General features: G+C 42.1%; 2 pseudogenes; both read right to left on the bottom strand.

Annotated features, from left to right (window-relative positions):
• Positions 1 to 226: 226 nt before the first annotated feature.
• LOC119940056 lies at positions 227 to 18,267 on the bottom strand (annotated as a pseudogene).
• Positions 18,268 to 19,140: 873 nt separating this feature from the next.
• LOC119940055 lies at positions 19,141 to 20,085 on the bottom strand (annotated as a pseudogene).
• Positions 20,086 to 20,490: the final 405 nt, after the last annotated feature.

The raw sequence follows: 20,490 nt of genomic DNA, 5'->3' as shown, positions 1-20,490 counted from the left end.
ATATATTAAATATCTAATAGCTGTAAAATGTGATATATTTATATATAAATATTATTTTTGCTGCCCATTTGTACCCCATTTTAACGCTGGGTGCGAGCATTACTACTTCACAAATTTTTAAGTATTTCAAAGAAAGCACTTTGCCAAGCATCACACCATTGTGACATGTTTCATTTTTATACCTATCGTAAGAATTTCTTTTGTCTCTCTCACTTGTCAAAATCACTCATGGAATTAATTTGTTTGTCATGGCTTTCTTCAAGGCCTCCTTCACATCTTTGTTCCTCAGGCTGTATATCAGCGGATTCAACATGGGAATTACCAAGGTGTAAAAAAAAGCCACTACTTTCTCCTATATCCAGAGAATGTAGAGTTGCTGGCTGGACATAGCTAAAACTAACTGAGCTGTAAAACAAGGTCACAGCCGTCAGATGGGAGGCACAAGTGGAAAAAGCTTTCTGTCTCCTCTCAGTAGAGGGTACCCTCAGTATCGTAGCCACAATGAAGATGTAGGAGATGAAGATGAACAGAAAGGTGATGATAGCTAGAATCCCAGAGAGGGTGAAAAGGAGGATCTCATTAGTATGGGTATCAGCACAGTGGAGCTTCAGCAATGGAGAAACATCACAAAAGTAATGATTCACAACACTGGGGCCACAGAAAGACAATCTCCTTTGCGGGCTCCTCCTCCCCCTCCCATCCCCTTACTGTAGGGGGTCCTCAAGGGTCAGTTCTTGATCCCTTTCTGTTCTCTATCTACACTCATTCCCTTAGTGAACACATTCACTCCCATGGCTTCAACTATCATCTCTACGCTTATGACACCTAAATCTACATCTCTGCCCCTGCTCTCTCTCCCTCCCTTTGTTTTGTTGTCTGTCTCCCCCTTCTAGACTGTGAGCCCGTTGTTGGGTGGGGACGTCTCTAAATGTTGCCGACGTGTACTTCCCAAACGCTTAGTACAGTGCTCTGCACACAGTAAGTGCTCAATAAATACGATTGAATGAACAAATGAATGAATCTCAGAAAGCTCCCTGTGTGTGACAGACATGTGACAGGCACAGAGAAGTGAAGTGACTCGCCCATGGTCACAGGACAGACAAGTGGTGGAATTGAGATTAGAATGCATGTCTTTTTAACTCCCAGGCCCGTGCTCTATCCCCTAGGCTTTGCTGCTTCTCATGGATGGAGAAGACAGTGTCCCAGCCCTTTTATTAGAGAAGCAGCATGGCTTAGTGGAAAGATCCCGGGCTTGGCAGTCAAAGGTTGTGGGTTCTAATACCAACTCTACCACTTATCAGCTGTGTGACTTCTCTGTGCCTCAGTTACCTCATCTGTAAAATGGGGATGAAGACTGTGAGCCCCACAAGGGACCTCTTTATTATCTCGTATCTACCCTAGCACTTATAACAGTGCTAGGCACATAGTAAGTACTTAACAAATACTATCATTATCATTATTAGAGGGAGTCGGGCATTCATTCATTCATTCAATCGTATTTATTGAGCACTTACTGTGTGCAGAGCACTGTATTAAGCGCTTGAGAAGTACAAGTTGGCAACATATAGAGACGGTCCCTACCCAACAGCTGGCTCACAGTCTAGAAGGGGGAGACAGACAACAAAACATATTAACAAAATGAAATAAATAGAATAAATATGTACAAGTAAAATAAATAGAGTAATAATTATGTACCAACATATTTACAGATATATGTACAAACACAGGTGCTGTGGGGAGGGGAAGGAGGTAAGGCGGGGGGGATAGGGAGGGGAGGAGGGGGAGAGGAAGGAGGGGGCTCAGTCTGGGAAGGCCTCCTGAAGGAGGTGAGCTCCCAGTAGGGCTTTGAAGGGAAGACAGACCAACATTCAGACACACAGAGGTGTAGACCAACAGACAGTGAGCATGCATCACCTAACACTCAGCCCACACGCCCCATGCATCCGTTAGTAAGGTGTCTGTCCCAGCCCTTCGGGACCCTCGATCCGAGGTCCAGCAATCACCTCAAAACCAGGCCGGACTTTCTCCCAGACCAAGGCTATCTGATCCCAAAAGCTTCCCCCAACCACCACCTCCCAATCAACCTTCATATGTCCCCAACCCCCAACCAACAAGGGCAGCTCTCAGCCTCCAGCCCCTCCCTCCTCAGACCCTCCCTCCCAGCCCCAAGCCAACAAAACAATCAGAACCCTCAGGACAATCGGCTCTCCACACTCCCTCCCCAATTTCCCAAATCTTCCCCAACCCTAGGCAATGTACAACATATGCACATCATTGGCAATGTCACAACCCATTAGGCACTCAACATCCTTCCCTTGCCCCTCAACATGTGTATTTAAGTTATTTTAGAAACACTGGAATCAACCCCTACCCTATCCCCCACAATCCACCAGACCAACCCTAAGAGCCCTCCCCAACCTTCATTATCATCATCATCAATACAATGGTCAGCAGCAATCCCAGCAATTTCAGTCCCACACCCACCCTAAAAAAAAGGGGGAGGGTGTAGCTGGAAGAGCCAGAGCCCCCTCCTTACCTGAGCCCACAGCAGGCCACTCTCTGTCTCCTATCCTCTTGCAAACTGTGGCAAGCCAGAATCAGGAGTCTTATATAGGACAAGGAAGGATCCAGCATCCTCTGGAGCCATAAAGGGCCAGTGCCACCTCACCTCATTTAGAAGTACCTGGGTTGATTAGGACTGCGGGCCGGGCTGCCCTACAACCCTGAAAACACCTGAGCTCAGATCTGTTCTTTACCTCAAGGCCAGCAGAGGGCTCTGCCCGAAGGGAGCTCTTTGTGGAGGTGGGGTTGTTCACTCAGTCATTCAAAAATATTTATTGAGCTCTTACTGTGTGCAGAGCGCTGTACTAAGTGCTTGGAAAAGTATGATGTAACAGATTTGGTAGACAGCTTAGAGGCTAAAGGGGGAAGAGAGACAATATTCACTCAATCTCAACTCCACCTTCTCTACTCAACTCAATTCTCTCGCTCCCCTTTCCATTCACTGCTCTTGTACCACTAACCCACAACCTTGGATCACTGCCACTGTCTGCCTCCTTCGTGCTTAAGCTCTAGCTGCTGAACGCTGCTGGAGAAAGTCTAAACACCAAGCCAAACTTGCTCATTTTACGTTTACCTTTTCTTGCCTTAACTCTGCCCGGCAAAACTATTTCTCCTCCCTTATTGACACCCATGTCCATCATCCCCATCAGCTGTTCCATACATTTAACTCCCTTCTCAGGCCCCCTGCTCCTCCCCCTCCTCCATACCTCACCCCAAATGATTTGGTCTCCTACTTCATTAGTAAAATTAACTCCATCAGGTCTGAGCTCCCCAAAGTCACCCTTCCCCCTTCTCCCTCTCCCCCGCTCTCAACCCTCTCCGCTACTCTCCCATCCTTCCCAGCAGTATCTTCAGATGAGATCTCCTCCCTGCTCTCAAGTGCTACTCCATCCATCTGTGCTTCAGACCCCATTCCCTCTCATATTATGACATCTCTCACCCCTCACCTCCTCCCCTACTAAACTTCTATCTTCAAATGCTCACTCTGCACTTGTTCCTTCCCCTCTGTCTTCAAACATGCCCACATCTCCCCCATCCTAAAAAAGCCCTCTCTTGACCCCACCTCCCCTTCTAGTTATCGTCCTATTTCCCTCCTACCCTTCCTTTCCAAACTCCTAGAATGTGTCCTCTATGCTCACTGCCTCGAAGTCCTCAATGCCAACTCCCTCCTTGACCACCCCCTTTCTGGCTTCCATCCCCTCCACTCCACCAAAACTGCCCTCTCAAAAGTCAACAGTGACTTCCTTCTTGCCAAATCCAATGGCTCTTACTCTACCCTAATCCTCCTCGACCTCTAAACTGCCTTCGACACTGTGGATCACCCCTTTCTCCTCAACACGCTATCCAACCTTGGCTTCACAGACTTTGTCTTCTCCTGGTTCTCCTCTTATTTCTCCGGTCATTCATTCTCAGTATCGTGCTCCTCCTCCCCCTCCCATCTCCTTACTGTAGGGGCTCCTCAAGGGTCAGTTCTTTTTCCCCTTATGTTCGCTATCTAAACTTACTCCCTTGGTGAACTCATTTGCTCCCACGGCTTCAACTATTATCTCTACGTTGATGACACCCAAATCTACATCTCTTCCCCTGCTCTCTCTCCCTCCCTTCAGGCTCAGGTCTCCTCCTGCCTTCAGGACATGTCCATCTGGATGTCTTCCCGCCACCTAAAACTCAATATGTCCAAGACTGAACTTCTCATCTTTCCTCCCAAACCCTGCCCTCTCCCTGATTTTCCCATCAATGTAGATTGCACTACCATCCTTCCCGTCTCACAAGCCAGCAACCTTGGTGTCATCCTCGACTCTGCTCTCTCGTTCACCCCTCACATCCAATCCATCAACAAAACCTACCGGTCTCACCTCTACAACATCAGCAAGATCCGCCCTTTCCTCTCCATCCAAACCGCTACCCTGCTGGTTCAATCTCTCATCTTATCCCAACTGGATTACTGCATCACCCTCCTCTCTGTTCTCCCATCCTCCTGTTTCTCCCTGCTTCAGTCTATACTTCACTCTGCTGCCCGGAATATCTTTGTACAGAAATGCTCTGGGCATGTCACTCCCCTCCTCAAAAATCTCCAGTCGTTGCCTGTCAACCTACAAATCAAGCAAAAACTCCTCATTCTTGGCTTCAAGGCTCTCCATCACCTCGCCCCCTCCTACCTCACCTCCCTTCTCTCCTTCTACAGACCAGCCTGCATCCACTGCTCCTCTGCTGCTAACTTCCTCCCTGTACTTCGTTCTTGCCTGTCCCGCCATCGACCCCCAGCCCACGTCCTTCCCCTGGCCTGGAATGCCCTCCCTCCACACATCCACCAAGCTAGCTCTCTTCCTCCCTTGAAAGCCTTACTTAGAGCTCACCTCTTCCAAGAGGCCTTTCCAGACTGAGCCTCCTGTTTCCTCTCCTTCTCCCCATCCCCCCGCCCTATCTCTTTTCCCTCCTCACAGCACTTGTATATATTTGTACAGATTTATTACTCTATCAATTTTACTTGTACATATTTACTATTCTATTTATTTTGTTAATGATGTCCATATAACTTTAATTCTATTTGTTCTGACGATTTTGTCACCTGTCTACATGTTTTATTTTGTTGTCTGTCTCCCCCTTCTAGACTGTGAGCCCGTTGTTGGGTAGGGACCATCTCTATATGTTGCCCACTTGCACTTTCCAAGCTCTTAGTACAGTACTCTGTACACAGTAAGTGATCAATAAATATGATTGAATGAATGAATGAATTCAATTGTATTCATTGAGCGCTTATTGTGTGCAGAGCTTAGAATCAATCGATCAATCATATTTATTGAGTGCTTACTGTGTGCAGAGCACTGTACTAAGCGCTTGGGAAGTACAAGTTGGCAACATATAGAGACAGTCCCTACCCAACAGTGCTTAGAACAGTGCCCAGGGCTCACAACAGTGCTTCACACATTGTAAGCGCTTACCAAATGCCATTAAAAACAAACAGAGCAATGTATTTGGGAAAATACAATACAGCAACAAAGAGTGACAATCCCTGCCCATAATGTGCTCCCAGGCTAATTAATCTATCAGTGGTATTTGCTGTTGTGCTTATTGGGTGCAGAGCACTGTACTATACTAAGTATTTGAAAGAGTTCAGTACAACAGCTTGAGAAGCAGGGTGAGAAGTAGTGTGGCAAAATGGATAGAACGTGGGTCTGGGAGTCAGAAGGTCATGGATTCTAGTCCTAAGGCAAGTCACTTTACCTCTCTGTGCCTCAGTTACCTCATCTATAAAATGGAGATTGAGACTGTGAGCCCCACATAGGATAGGGACTGTGTGCAACCTTATTTGCTTATATCTAACTCCACACTTAGTATGGTGCCTGGCACATAGTAAGCGCTTAAAAATACCATAATAGTAATAATAATAATAAATACTGTTATTATTATTAACAGAGTTGTTAGGCACGTTCCCTGTCCATTAATATCTCACAATAGAGAGGGGGAGAAGGATTTTACTATAAATAAATTATGGGTATATAACAGTAGTAATTATAATTTTGGTATTTGTTAAGCACTTACTATGTGCCAAGCACTGTTCTAAGCACTGGGTATATACAAGATAGATTGTTCCACATGTGGTTCACAGTCTTAATCTCCATTTTCCAGATGAGATAACTGAGGCACAAAGAATTGAAGTGACGAAGTGACTTGCCCAAAGTCACACAGCTGATAAGTGGCAAAGCTTAGAACCCACGACCTCTGACTCCCAAGCCTGTGCTCTTTCCATTGAGCCACGCTGCTTCTCTATACATGTGTATGTATAATATGTATATAAGGACTGTTGGTATTGAAGGTGAGGGGAATAAAAACAATGCTAATCCAAGCACAAGGGTGAGGCAGAAGGGAGTTGGAGAAGAGAAAATGAAGTTTTGGTCAGGGGAGGGCTCTTGAAAATGGCTGTTAAGCACTCAATCATCTTGCTCCCGCCTATGTCACCTTGCTAATCTCCTACTACAACCATGTCAGAACACCTGGCTCCTCTAATGCTAACCCTCTCAACTGTATCTCGATCTTGTCTATCTTGCCGCCACCCCTTGCCCACATCCTGCCTCTGGTCTGGAACACCCTCCCTCCTCAAATCTGACAGACAATGACTCTTCCCTCCTTCAAAGCCTTATGGAAGACACATATCCTTCAAGAGACCTTCCCTGACTAAGCTCTTTCCTCTTTTCCCACTCCTTCTGCATCACCCTGACTTGCTCCCTTTATTCATCCCTCCTCCCAGCCCCACAACACTTATGTACATATCTGTCAGTTATTTGTTTATAATTTATTTATTATTCATTATTATTATCATTTATTTATTAATGCCTATCTCCCCTTCTAGTCTGTCAGCCCGATGTGGGCAGGGAATGTTTCTACTTATTGTTACATTGTACTCTCCCAAGCACTGAGTACAGTGCTCTGAACGCAGTCAGTGCCCAATGAATACGATTTAATGAATGAATGAATGAACCTGCTTTTCATAAGGCTTTGAAGGTGAGAAGCTAGGTTATAGTAGGTCAGCGAGGCAAGGTAGGAGGGGGAAAGCCAACTGAGTGCCTTAAAGCCAGTGATAAGAAGTTTCTACTTGATGCAGACTGTAAGCTCATTGTGGGTAGGGACTGTCTCTACCAATTCGGTTGCATTGCACTCTCACAAACGTGGAGTAATAACAATAATAATAATGGTATTTGTTAAACACTTACTATGTGCCAAGCACAGTTCTAAGTGTTGGGGTAGATACAAAGTAATCAGGTTGTCCCACGTGGGGCTCACAGTCTTAATTTCCATTTTACAGATGAGGTAACTGAGGCCCAGAGAATTTAAGTGACTTGCCCAAAGTCACACAGCTGATAAGTGGCAGAGTTTGGATTAGAACCCATGACCTCTGACTCTCAATCCCATGCTCTTTCAACTAAGCCATGTTGCTTCTCTGAGTACAGTGCTCTGAACACAGTAACTGTTCAGTATATACTATTGATTTATAAATGCAGAGGTTATGGGCAACGACTGGAGGAGTGGGGAGACATGGACTGAATGCTTATTTTAGAACAATGATCCAGGCAGCAGAGTGAAGTATGGATTGGAGTGGGGAGAGGCAGGAGGCAGGGAGGTCAGCAAGGAGGTTAAAGCAGTAGTCAAGATGGGATAGGTTAAAGGGTTGAATAGGCATGTTAACTATATTGTATAAAGAAGAAAGCATGGATTTTAGCGATGCTGTGAAAATTGAACTGACAGGATTTGATGACATTGAATAGGTGCATTAAATTATACGTGATTTATTTATATTAATGTCTGTCTTTCACTCTAAACTGTAAATTCACTTCGGGTAGGGTTCTTGTCTACCAGTTCTATTGTATTGTACTCTCTTGAGTGCTTAGTATAGTGCTCTGCATACAGTAAGGGTTCAACAAATACCGCTCTTGGTAATTATGATGACAATGATGATGACTGAGCTGATTCTGCTCTGCCTCTCATCTTACTGGATATCAATCAGTCAATCAACCAATTGTATTTACTGAGCCCTTACTGTGTGCAGGACACTGTACTAAGTACTGGTTAGAGTTAAAACACAACAACATGACAGACACATTCCCCCCTAAGGCTTCTCTTGTAAAAATGAGGGGTGTATGAGAAGGCAAACATTTCTCCGGTGTCTAAGGAGAACCCCCCCACCCACAACCCCCAGACTCCAGAGCCCCAGGGTTAAAGGAGTCCAGGGCTGCACAGTTCTGAGTTTCTCCTTGCCTACTGCGCCTGCTTTTGCAATTCCTCCAAGCTTAATATTCCCATCCCCTACTTCCCACCTGTTGTGAGAAGATCCAGGAGAATAGTTCCCATTGATAATGACTAAATAATGAGATGGGGTGGCTGTACTATACAGCAAGAGAACAGTCATTTTGCTATTGCTTTTGTGACACTTTAATCAATCAATCAATCATACTTATTGAACATTTTCTAAGTGCAGAACACTGTACTCAGTGATTAGGAGAGTATAATATGAATCACTAAGTGCTGGAGAACCCTGACTTGCTAACTTTGCTGCTTTCCCCTTACCAGCCCTGCAACTCTTATTTCCATATCTGACACTTATTCGTATTGATGTTGGGCTGACCCCTCTAGGCTGTAAACTCATTGTAGGAAGGGAATGTGTCTGTTTATTGTTATATTGTACTTTCCTAAATGCTTAGTACAGTGCCCTGTTCTTGGTAAGCACTCAATAGATATGACAATGAATAAATAAATGAATGAAAATAAGAGGGTTGGGAGAAAAGCTCCCCATTCACAACAAGTACTCATTCCAGATTAGTTGATTCACTATGGGTGAGTTGAAAGGAATGTAAATACTTTCAGATCATTGAAAACCAGAACATGGATCAGTTTTAAAACATTTGTTTTACTAATGTGAGTCGTGGTTAGTTGTAATATTAATTAATATTATGGCATTTGTTAAGGGTTTACTATGTTTTAAGCACTGGGATGGATATAATGTTATCAGTTCAGATACACTCCATGTCCAACACGGGGTTCAAAGTCTAAAGAAGTGAAAGAATGAGTTAAGAGACTTGCCCAATGTCACACAGAAGATAGGTAGTGGCACTGAGATTAGAACCCAGGTTTCCTGACTCCAAATTATGTGTTAGAGTTATAGCCCTGTAAGGAGTTTATTGCTCATTATATGTTTCATCACTGAAAACGTTTCTCTAAAACTTTGTTAAAAGAATTCTTCACATCCTTGTTCCTTAGACTGTAGAGTACTGGATTCATCATGGGAATCACAACGGTATAAAATAGAGCACCACAATGCCATGCTCCCGAGCATAGCTTGAACTGGGGGCGATGTATGCAGCGAGTATTGTACTGTGATATATGGTCACTCCTGCCAGGTGGCAGGCACAGGTTGAAAAATACTTGGATTAGAAATGGCCACATAGCGATCATAAGCCATGGCAGCCATAAGAAAACACTCAGTCGTTCCAAAAGTTACAAAGAAAAGCATTTGTGTGGCACAGCCAGAAAAAGAGATGGATTTATTCCCCACTAAAAAATTCACCAACATCTTGGGGGTGACCACTGAGGAGTAGCAGGCTTCCAGAAAAGATAAAACACTCAAGAAATAGTACATGGGGTTGTGAAACCTGGAGTACATTCTAATCAGCCCAACTATGCCCAGGTTCCCCACCAAAGTGAAAAGATAAATGGCTAAAAACAGCAAGAACAGGATGATCTGTAGCTCCTCAGGAACTGGGAATCCCATCAGAACAAACTCAATTATAGTAGAGTCATTATGCAGGTTTACTGCCACCTTGTCCAATCTGTAAATTGTGCAGAGTACTGAAATTGAGAACTAAGCTGAAGTGATCATTTTATCATTTGTAAAATGATTTAGCCTTACATAGACATTTATCAGACATTTATCGATGAAGCCAGTGAATTTATTCAATGTGTCAAAACTCTATTTTCTTCATTCTCCTTAAATGAAAATGATCCAATTCAGTAGACTGCTTTAGAGTAAAATATGGACTGGATTCCCTTGAAAGTATAATATTGTCTACATTTCAAGATGCTTTGCAAATTTCACCTTGACTTCAAACTTTCTTTGCTTAAACATCCCTTCTTTTTATCTATTCTCCACAAGCACAGAGAAATGGAAGAATGAGTAACCTGGGTGACTTTGGGTCCTAGAAAGTTTAGATAAATGAGAATTTTTTTAAAAAAAACCACATACAACTACATTCCTTTCACAATAGACTTTGCACCTGAATGTTGCTTCTCTCCCTTAAGCCTCTCCAATTTTTCTTTATACAGTTGACATATCACCTTTTCTAAGTAGCATAAGTAAGATATCATTCTCATCCTTCGAGACCTCCAACATCTTCCTATTTCTTTTTACGTGAAAGAAAGCCCACAACATTTTCTTTCAAGGTTCTCCATCAGTTGCTTCAGTTTTAGCTACTGCAGCGGGACAGGCAAGAAGAGACACAGTGAGGAGGCTAGGAGCAAAGGAGAGGAGTGTGCGGGCTGGACTGTAGAAGGAGAGAAGGTAAGTGAGGTAGGAGGGGGCAATGTGATGGAGAGCTTTGAAGCCAATAGTGAGGAGATTGTTATGTACTCTCTCAACTGCTTAGGATAATGCTGTGTGCACAGTAGGTGCTCAGTAAATATCATTGATTGATTGTGACCACTTATTCCATGTCTGAACAGTGAAGTTACCCACGTGGGTTTGTTTGTGAAATACAAGAGGCTGATCTTATACTATACAGTGCTGGAAAGTGAAATGGAAAGTGTGTGACCTCTCAAGAGCTCTCTAATGTTATAATTCCAATCTTATAATTCCACTTTGACACGTACTACACCTAATAATGCAAATCTGGGACCCTAAAACCTATATTTTCAAAGGAAAACCTAGTTTTCCCAAAATTATCAAAGTATTTCCCTCAACTTTCCATTTCCTTTTGTCCATTCAAACACAATCAAAGCTCAGTCTTTGTGAGGATCACACTTCTTACGGAGAAACAAACTAGTGCATATGGATGCAGAAAGTCTAGATTTCAATACATCTCAGGGGAAAAGTATTTGGAAGCATTTTATTGATTCAATGAAGGGAGAGGGCTCTAACTGATTGATTGGCCAATTCATTAATTCTTGTCCTGTAAACAAGGAAATCAGCCTAAGAAATCTGCCCCGTCTTCTAACCCAAAAGCCAAACCTCCCCATGGCTACAAGGCATGGCCAGGTCTAACAACTGACTTCAGTTGTCATTACCGAGTGACTGGCTTATGGACCCTGAGAGCAATATGGAAGAGATCAAAATATATTGGGCTAATAGATTGTTTGGGATATATAATAATGTCAGTTTGCATGGACTCGACTAAATTATTACTACAATCATCATTACATTTGTTCAGTACTTTGTGTCAAACATGTTCTAAGTGCTGAGGTAGATACAGTTAATTAGTTCCAAATAATTTAAAATAGAGACTATTTTTGATGAAACAGAAATATAATTACATTTTTACAGAAAAATTACTCCTGCTCATGGCCAAAAGCATGTTATTCACTCTTTCACCCAATCATATATGTCATCTTGCTGTTAAAGGCAAAGGTGCAGATAACTCAAAATGTGTGGAGCGTTGTTTTTAAGTGACGCTTCTTAAACCTCTCCAGCATAACCAATTTCCAAAGAATAGAAAATGTCCCAGACTCCATGTGGCGTTTGGAGCCAGAAGAGAATGTCTGTGACACTCCTTCTTTATATTGAGGATCAGTCTCTGTTTCATTAGATACATTTATGTATAGGAGAGAGGATTTATAGAAAAAAACTCTCTAGTCCTTTGAGGTTGCAAAGAAGGTTTTTGACTCCCCAGTGTTATTTCAGAGAGAGCTTTCCTGTCTAGTATCACCAGTCTTTCTAAACAAGGAAGACACCATAATTAAAATTACAATCATGTATAAAATGAGAAACAACAGAAGACAAGTGAACTGTATCTAGTCATAGCCCTGAGGATTCAATTCAATTGTTCTTAGTTCTTGAGTCTGCTAAGTTATTGAAGGAAAAAAAAACTACTACCCACACTCTTCCCAAGTGCATTTTGACAGTGTTCGATGTTTCTCCTCTCAATTTCTTAAATACTAGTACTTACATACAGATGTAGGGGAGCATTTCTTCCTTAGTTTCCAAAGCTGCTATTGTGAAGGTTGAGGAGATTTTATCTTATGTTTGATGACATATGGGACATGATCTCTGAAGGATTTCATCCTCAGAAGAGCAGAAGAGTTGTAATTGATCCTACTGAATAATGGCTGATTTCTTGTGTTTTGAAATTCATATAGTTGGAGCAACATGGCTTAGTGGAAAGAGCACGGGCTTGGGAACCAGGGGTCATGGGTTCTAATCCTAACTCCACAGCTTGTCATTTGTGTGACTTTGGGCAAGTCACTTAACTTCTCTGTGCCTCAGTTACCTCAACTGTAAAATGGGGATTAAGACTGTGAGCCCCACGTGGGACAACCTGAATACCTTGTATCTACCCAGCATTTACAACAATGCTTGACACATAGTAAGCACTTAACAAATACCATCCTTATTATTATTATTATTATTATTATTAAAAAACAATTCAGTCAGCACAGGGCTGTACAGGGGGTTGAATGAGCTTTTTCCCACTGAGATTTCCCTTTGGGCAGTGATTAAAGTGGCTCTGAAAGGAAGCACTAGAACAGGAGTTTGGGGAAAGAGGTCTGAGGGAAAATACCATTTTTCATTTTAGCATTCAGGCAATATTTTTGTCTATCATCTTGGATTCTTTTCCTTCTAGAAGCACTAGTAATAGTAGTAATAAAATGTTGTAGTAAGTGTAGTAATGCTACTTTTTTTAAAAAAAGCAACCACCTGCTCTCAAATAGCTCATTGTAATCAAGATAAAGTGAGATCAGTCGGACGTTGTGGGTGGTGGAAGTTGTTTTACCTGGAAGTGCTGGAAAAAAGTGTCCTCTTCCCCAGCCTTCAATTTTTCCTTCTAGACTGTTAGCTTTTTGTGGACGGGGAATGTGTCTACCAACTCTATTACATTGTACTCTCCCAAGTCCTTAGCACAGTGCTCTGCACATGGTAAATGCTTGATAAATACCACGGATTTATATTAGTAATAGCATGTCACTGCATGCCCTGAATTGTATTGAGCACTTAGGAAGTAAAGAAGAACTGACCCTTTGCCTCCCACTGAGGACTGTAAGCTCCTAGGAGGTAGGGAATGTGCCAGTTTGGTATTATACTGAACTCTCCCAAGTACATGGCACAGTGCTCTGCATACAGTAAGTGCTCAATAAATACAACTGAATGAACTAATAAGGAGATTACACTTTCTAGTGGAGTAGATTGACATGAGTACTTAGAAACAGCAGATAATTGAATAAATGCATGTACAGAAGTACTCAGGCTGACATAAATTGGTACTGAAGTGCTAGAGTTAGCTGGCAGGTTTACATGGCTTGGGAGGCTGGGATTTAATTGGGGCAGGTAAATTGGAAGACGTGGACCATTCAAGAAGGTTAGGAATAGGGGGAAATTATTAGTCTGTCAGATTTGGGGAAAGAGGAAGTTCTAGGACAGGAAAGTGGTGTGAGCCTAAGTGGAGAAGTGGGAGAATTGGAAGCACTTAGAAGATTAGCAATGGAGGAATGAAGAAAGAGGGGTGGGAAGTAGCAAATGAAGACAGAAAATATATAAGGTGGAGTAATTTGGTGGACAGCCTTGAAGTCTTATTATTGGAACCCTCAAGTAAATGCCCATCACAAACACCATAAAATTCATCCTGGATATTTTGCTTTTGTTTTTATGGTATTTGTTTAGTGCTTAGTATCTGTCAAGCACTGTTCTAAGTGCTGGGGTAAATTCATGTTTTATCAGGTTGGACACAGTTTCTGTCCCATAGAAAGCTCACAGTCTAAGTAGGAGGGGGTAGGATTTAATCCCCATTTTACCATCGAAGAAACTGAGCCACAGAGAAGTTAAGTGACTTGCCCAAGGTCACACAGCAGACAAGTGGCACAGCTGGAATTAGAACCCAGGTCCTCAGACTACCAGGCCTATACACTTTCCACTAGGCCACACTGTTACTTTTCCGAGTTTCCCTTGACATCCGACGCCAGAGATAGGCTTTGGTACCTACAATTTCCCTCTCTACTTCCTGAGTAGGCAGAGTGGGGAGGGTGGGGAATCAGTGTAGCTGGGGCTCTGTACTGAGGGACAATTTGATTGGAGGGCTTCCCTGGTCTCATCCGCAGTCCTTTTCTGGGTTTGGAAAACTTGGCTAAAACAGTTTTAAGAGATAGGATAGAGATGGAATGGGGCAGGAACAAGTTTGTGGTGGTGGAGGCGACTTGGGAAAGTAAAAAGGAAAAAATAATGTCTCTGTGACTGTCAGGTCTGGTCTACACAGTGGGCTTCAAAAGGACAGTCTTGTTTAGAAGTGGATGAGAACACTAGTTTTGCTCACTGGGACGTGCATGCCTGACCACTGCTCAGCTTTGTCAGGCCAAGGTAAAGAATCAGTGTGGGACAGTTCTTTCAGCTGTATGGTCACTGTAGCAGAAGTCTGTTGGTGGCTGATGGAAGCAGGAAAACAACGTATTGGTCTTTATATGTGGGGTTTATGAATTAGGGCCCCACTTTGTTTCATAATCTGCTTCACACTATTAGGTGAGGTCACAAGGGAATCACTTGGGAATGTTCAAAGCATTCAAGGAGTTTACTGACATGACAAAATAAGTAAACACTGTCTAAATGAAAACACCAAGCATAGTACCTGAATCAAATTACCAGTCTATATTAGATAACTAGATAAATTAAATTGTTACAGGAAGTGATGATTCTGGTAATTCAGGAAAAACAAAAAAAAATTAATAAAAATAATATGAATCCTGCTTATCAAGAGCATATAGTCTATCACAGAAAACACAAATAATGCAATGTAGATACAAGGCATGGACAGATAAACATAAGCATTCATCATCATCAACACCATCAATAACGTACATTTTTAAAATGATACATCTGAGGACATGAGAAGCAGCGTGCCTCAGAGGAAAAAGCACGGGCTTTGGAGTCAGAGTTCATGGGTTCAAATCCAGGCTCCACCAATTGCCAGCTGTGTGACTTTGGGCAAGTCACTTCACTTATCTGTGCCTTAGTGACCTCATCTGTAAAATGGGGATTAAGACTGTGAGCCCTACGTGGGACACCCTGCTGACCTTGTAACCTCCCCGGTGCTTAAAACAGTGCTTTGCACATAGTAAACACTTAATAAATGCCACCATTATTATTATTTATTATTACATAGCTACATATTCAGAGTACAAAGGACAAAAGCAATTGCTTAGGGGGCAGGGTAAGAAATGATATCAGACAGAGCACAGGCCTGGGAGTCAGAAAGACCTGGGTTCTAATCCTGACTCTGCCACGTGTCTGCTTGGTGACCTTGGACAAGTCATGTAACGTCTTTGGGCCTCAGTTACTTCATCTGTAAAATGGCGATTAAGCCCTATGTGTGACAGGGACAGTGACCAACCTGATTAGCTTGTATTCACCCCAGCACTTAATATAGTGTCTGGCACATTATAAGTGCTTAAAAATAACATTAAAAACAGCAACAAAATGATAGACAAAGTAGAATGGGGCAATGGATTAACTAGGGGAAGGGAAGGAATGAAGAGGAAAGTAGTGTCTCCGAAAGGGCAGGAACAATAGACGAGAAACTTTCTTCCTTAAAAGATCCCAAAACAATTGACTTCTGGGCCTAGGTCTGGTCGTGAAATAAATAATAACTGTGGTATTTGTTAAACGCTTACTGTATGCCAGACACTGGACTAAGCACTGGGGTGGATTCGAGCAAATCAGGTTGAAAACTGTCCCTGTCCCACGTGGGGCTCACAGTCTCAATCCCTGTTTTACAGATGAGGTCTCTGAGGTACAGAGAAGTAAAGTGACTTGCCCAAGTTCACACAGCAGACAAGTGGCAAAGCCAAGATTAGAATCCATGACCCTGTGACCCCAAGCCCATGCTCTATCCACTATGCCATGCTGCTTCTCAAATGAAGCAGCAAACTGAATGACCTTCTTACTTGGGAGGTGGTCACACTATGCTTACAGCAAAGGCACTGGCTGAAAGTCTGAGGACCTCACTATGATGCAGACCATGGGCTTGCAGATGGTTGGGAGCAATCAAACCCCATTTTGGCCAACATCTGCAGGCACAAAACCAAGCATGAAAATGTGGTGTCGCTTATCCAGAGAATGAAAATGTTTTTCATTCAGTCATTCATTCATTCAATCATATTTATTGAGTACTTACTGTGTGCAAAGCACTGTACTAAGCACTTGGAAAGTACAATTCAGCAAAAAAGAGAGGCAATCCCTGCCCATAACGGGCTTACAGTTTAGAAGGGGGAAGGCAGACATCAAAACAAGTAAACAGGTCTCAGTAGCATCAATATAAATAAATTGAATTATAGATATGTATACATCAAAACAAGTGAACAGGCATTAATAGAAGTGGTTTTGGAATATTTCAGGATCTCTACAGGGATCAAGGAAGAACATCAAAGACCTGTGCATGACAAATTACCACGAAAGAAATACACGGGGAAATGAAGTAGGGGAGTAATCTCAATGAGCACTACCAACGCAAGATTTCCCACTATGGTGGCAATATAGAACCTGCTCAAGTGATATGTTGTGGGCATAAGCGCTCAATAAATACGATTGAATGAATGTGTCTACCAATTCTGTTGTATTGTACTCTCCCAAACACTTAATATAGTGCTCTGCCCACATTAAATCCTCAATAAATACCATTATTGATTACTCACTCCAGGCATTGAGTGACTAAACGATTCATTTGTCTGATCCTTCTCCCAGTTCAATTCTTGGTTATATAATAATTATCATAACAATAATGTCATTTATTAAGTGATTACTACGTGCCAAAGCACCTTGGCAGATATAAAATAATTGGGAGGAATTGTCTCTGCCTATTCTAAGCTCACAGTCTAAATACAGAGGATAGATATCAATGTACAGATGATGAAACTGAGCCCACTGTTGGGTAGGGACTGTCTCTATATGTTTCCAACTTGTACTTCCCAAGCACTTAGTACAGTGCTCTGCACACAGTAAGCGCTCAATGAATATGATTGAATGAATGAATGAATAAATCACAGCGAGGTTTATTGATTGCCCAAGGTCTCACATAGAGACCAGGTAGAGAAGCAGTGTTGCCTAGTGGAAAGAATACAGACCTGGGAGTCATTCATTCATTCAGTCATATTTATTGAGTGCTTACTGTGTGCAGAGCACTGTCTAAGGGCTTGGAAAGTGCAATCCAGCAATAAAGAGAGATAATCCTTGCCCACAATGAGTTCACAGTCTAGAGTCAGAAGATCTGGTTTCTAATTCCAGCTCTGCCACATACCTTTTGGGTGATCTTGGGAAAGTCACTACACTCCTCTGTGTCTCAGTTCCCTCATATGCAAAACAGAAATTCAATGCGTTTTCTCCCTCCCACTCAGACTTTGAGTCCCATGTAGGAATTGATTATATCTACCCAAGTGATTAGTACAGTGCTTGGCACAGAGTGTTTAACAAGGAACACAAATATCATTATAATCATTATTATTGTTACTGGTTGAATTGTTGGGACTAGGATCTAGATCTCTTGACATTCTAACCCATACTGTTTCCAATATTTAGTATTGTAATAATAGATACATTGATTTTATTCATGACATAATAGACAACTAAAGAACTTCAAAGCAAATAAATTTGCCCTGGATAATTAAAATTTTCCTTGTCTCCTTGATACATGCATGCGATCCTCATGAAATTAGTATTGTTTGGAAATAGTCCCAAGTTAATGTAATGTAGGGATACAGATAACCTTTATATCGCCATCCAAGCACATATATGGGTATGGACTAAAAAGGTGAGTGAAAATAATCCATTCCACATGTTGCACATGTAAGGTTATTCTCTGCAGTGTGGTGGCACTTGCTACTTTTGGAACCTTTTCATGGTCTCTCAGACTTAATGACAGTCTCCATGCTGTCTCTGAAGCAGTTCACTGTCACCTGCATATCTTTTTCCAGACTTCCCTCAAGTTTTAAAAGTTCCTGGAGGATTATCTCAATGATTTTGACCATGTGTGAAGTCTGTTGAGTTGGAAGTTTCCCAGTGGATCAGAGGCTAGCTGAAAAACTTTCAGTTCTTGTCTCATCCTCAAGTCCAGAAGAGTAAAACAGATTGTTTTAATCCCTCTAGTGATTAGGAAATGATCATAAATGGTACTTCTAAATCCAGCTCACCTAATCACACTGCTGAGGAGCAGAGCATGGATATTGATGAACTTCTGTTGTCCATCCAACTTAATTAGTATTACAATTCTCAGGACACTTGTGCTGATGGTATCGACTAATTTTGTAGAGTTTATATCTACAACATAGATGTTTTTGTGTTGTTTGTGTGCTCATGTAATCTGTTCAACTGATCATGCCATATGCTTTTCTACATTTTATTTGGAAGCTACGTGGTGATTTGGGAACTACAAGTTTACTATATTTTTCAAAAGTCAGACTAGGAGGATCCTAGCTGGTTTCTATCCCTCCCTGATATACAATAAGGTACCTTTTGTGTTGTTTGTTTTATTTTTTTTCATTTGCTTTCTTAATAACATTTGTTAAGCACCTACTATATGCTAGGCACTATACTAAGCACAAGAATAGATACAAGTTAATCAGGTTGGACACAGTCCTTGTTCCACATGGAGATCACAGTCTTAATCCCCATTTTACAGATGAGGTAACCGAGGCCCAGAGAAGCTGTGACAACGTTATAATAATAATAATAATAATGAAAAAGAATTCCAAAGATCGTAGTAATCCACTAATAACACTCACCTAAGGCCAGTTCTCTCTAATTTCTGGGTTAGAAGTTATCATTTATTTTATAAGGCTGAAAGCAAGCCTATGATCCTAAACTCAGTCCACAATCCTTCCTTGCTAAATTACCCAAACCACCTAAATAATCACAGGGATTCTGTTTCTCAAAATCAGTTTCTTTAGAGCTTCCTTCACCTCCTTGTTTCTCAAGCTGTAGATCAGGGGGTTTAACATGGGGATCAGCACCGTGTAGAAGACTGACACCACATGATCTTCATTTAGTGAATAGCTGGAACTGGGTCGTAGATACATAAAGATTGCTGTCCCATAGAATATAGTGATGGCCGTCAGGTGGGAAGCACAGGTAGAGAAGGCTTTGTGCCTGCCCTCAGCAGAGTGCATGCGCAAGATGGAGGAGAGGATATATGTATAAGAACTCAGAATGATCAATAACGTGCCTGACATATTTAATCCTGCACACATGAGAATGATACTTTCATTCACGTGGGTGTCTGAGCAGGAGAGTTTGAGGAGTGGAGGGATATCACAGAAAAAATGGTGGATGACATTAGAGTCACAGAAATACAGGCTACTTATGTAACTTGTATGAATCAATGAATTCAAGAGGCCTGCAACATATGCCCCAATGATCATTTTAAGGCAGATTTCCCTGGACATGATAACTGTATAGAGCAGAGGGTTGCAGATGACGACATAACGGTCATATGCCATCAACCCAAAAAGGATACATTCAGTTGTGCCCAAGGCAATGAATACATACATCTACAGGAAGCACCCCACAAAAGAGATGTGTTTCCTCTCAGATAATAAATCCACCAGCATCTTGGGGGTGATCGTGGATGAATAGCAAACATCAGCAAAGGACAAGCTGATGAGAAAAAAATACATGGGGGCATGGAGTCGTGAACTGACCCAGATCAGCACCATCATCCCCAGGTTCCCTAGCATGGTGACCACATAAACAGCTAAGAACAGGGTGAAAAGAATGAGCTGGAGCTCCTTGGAATCCACAGCCCCCAGGAAGATGAACTCAGTCACGGTTGTGCGATTTTGGTCTGGCATTTATTTATTCCTTACGATGTTCACATCCAGGTACACGTGGGACACATTTTTTTTTATTCCTCATCAAACGTTTAGAGAGGAGAATAGAGGGTGAGTCATTTGAGGCAGTATATCCACACACTAAAGAAGCCAAGGAGAAAAACAACTCAGTAAGTGACAGGGCAAAACCATGAAGAGTTCTAGAGGGAAGCTGTTAGTGCAGCTCATTGAGAAAGGAGGCAGATAGAATGGTATCCAATTGCAATTTGTTAAACATGCAGGATTATCACTCAACTAAGATCAGGTACATTCAACTCATCTGTTAATTTAGAGTATTCATTTGTTGGTTATCTGGGCAGATTTGTCAGCACTCATCAGCTGCAACACTACCATCTGTCAGAATCTTCTCAGGAATTTTCTCCAAGG

This window comes from Tachyglossus aculeatus, chromosome 18, assembly GCF_015852505.1.
Source record: "Tachyglossus aculeatus isolate mTacAcu1 chromosome 18, mTacAcu1.pri, whole genome shotgun sequence".
Taxonomy (NCBI): Eukaryota; Metazoa; Chordata; class Mammalia; order Monotremata; family Tachyglossidae; genus Tachyglossus; species Tachyglossus aculeatus.
This window is presented reverse-complemented; position numbering and strand designations above follow the sequence as displayed.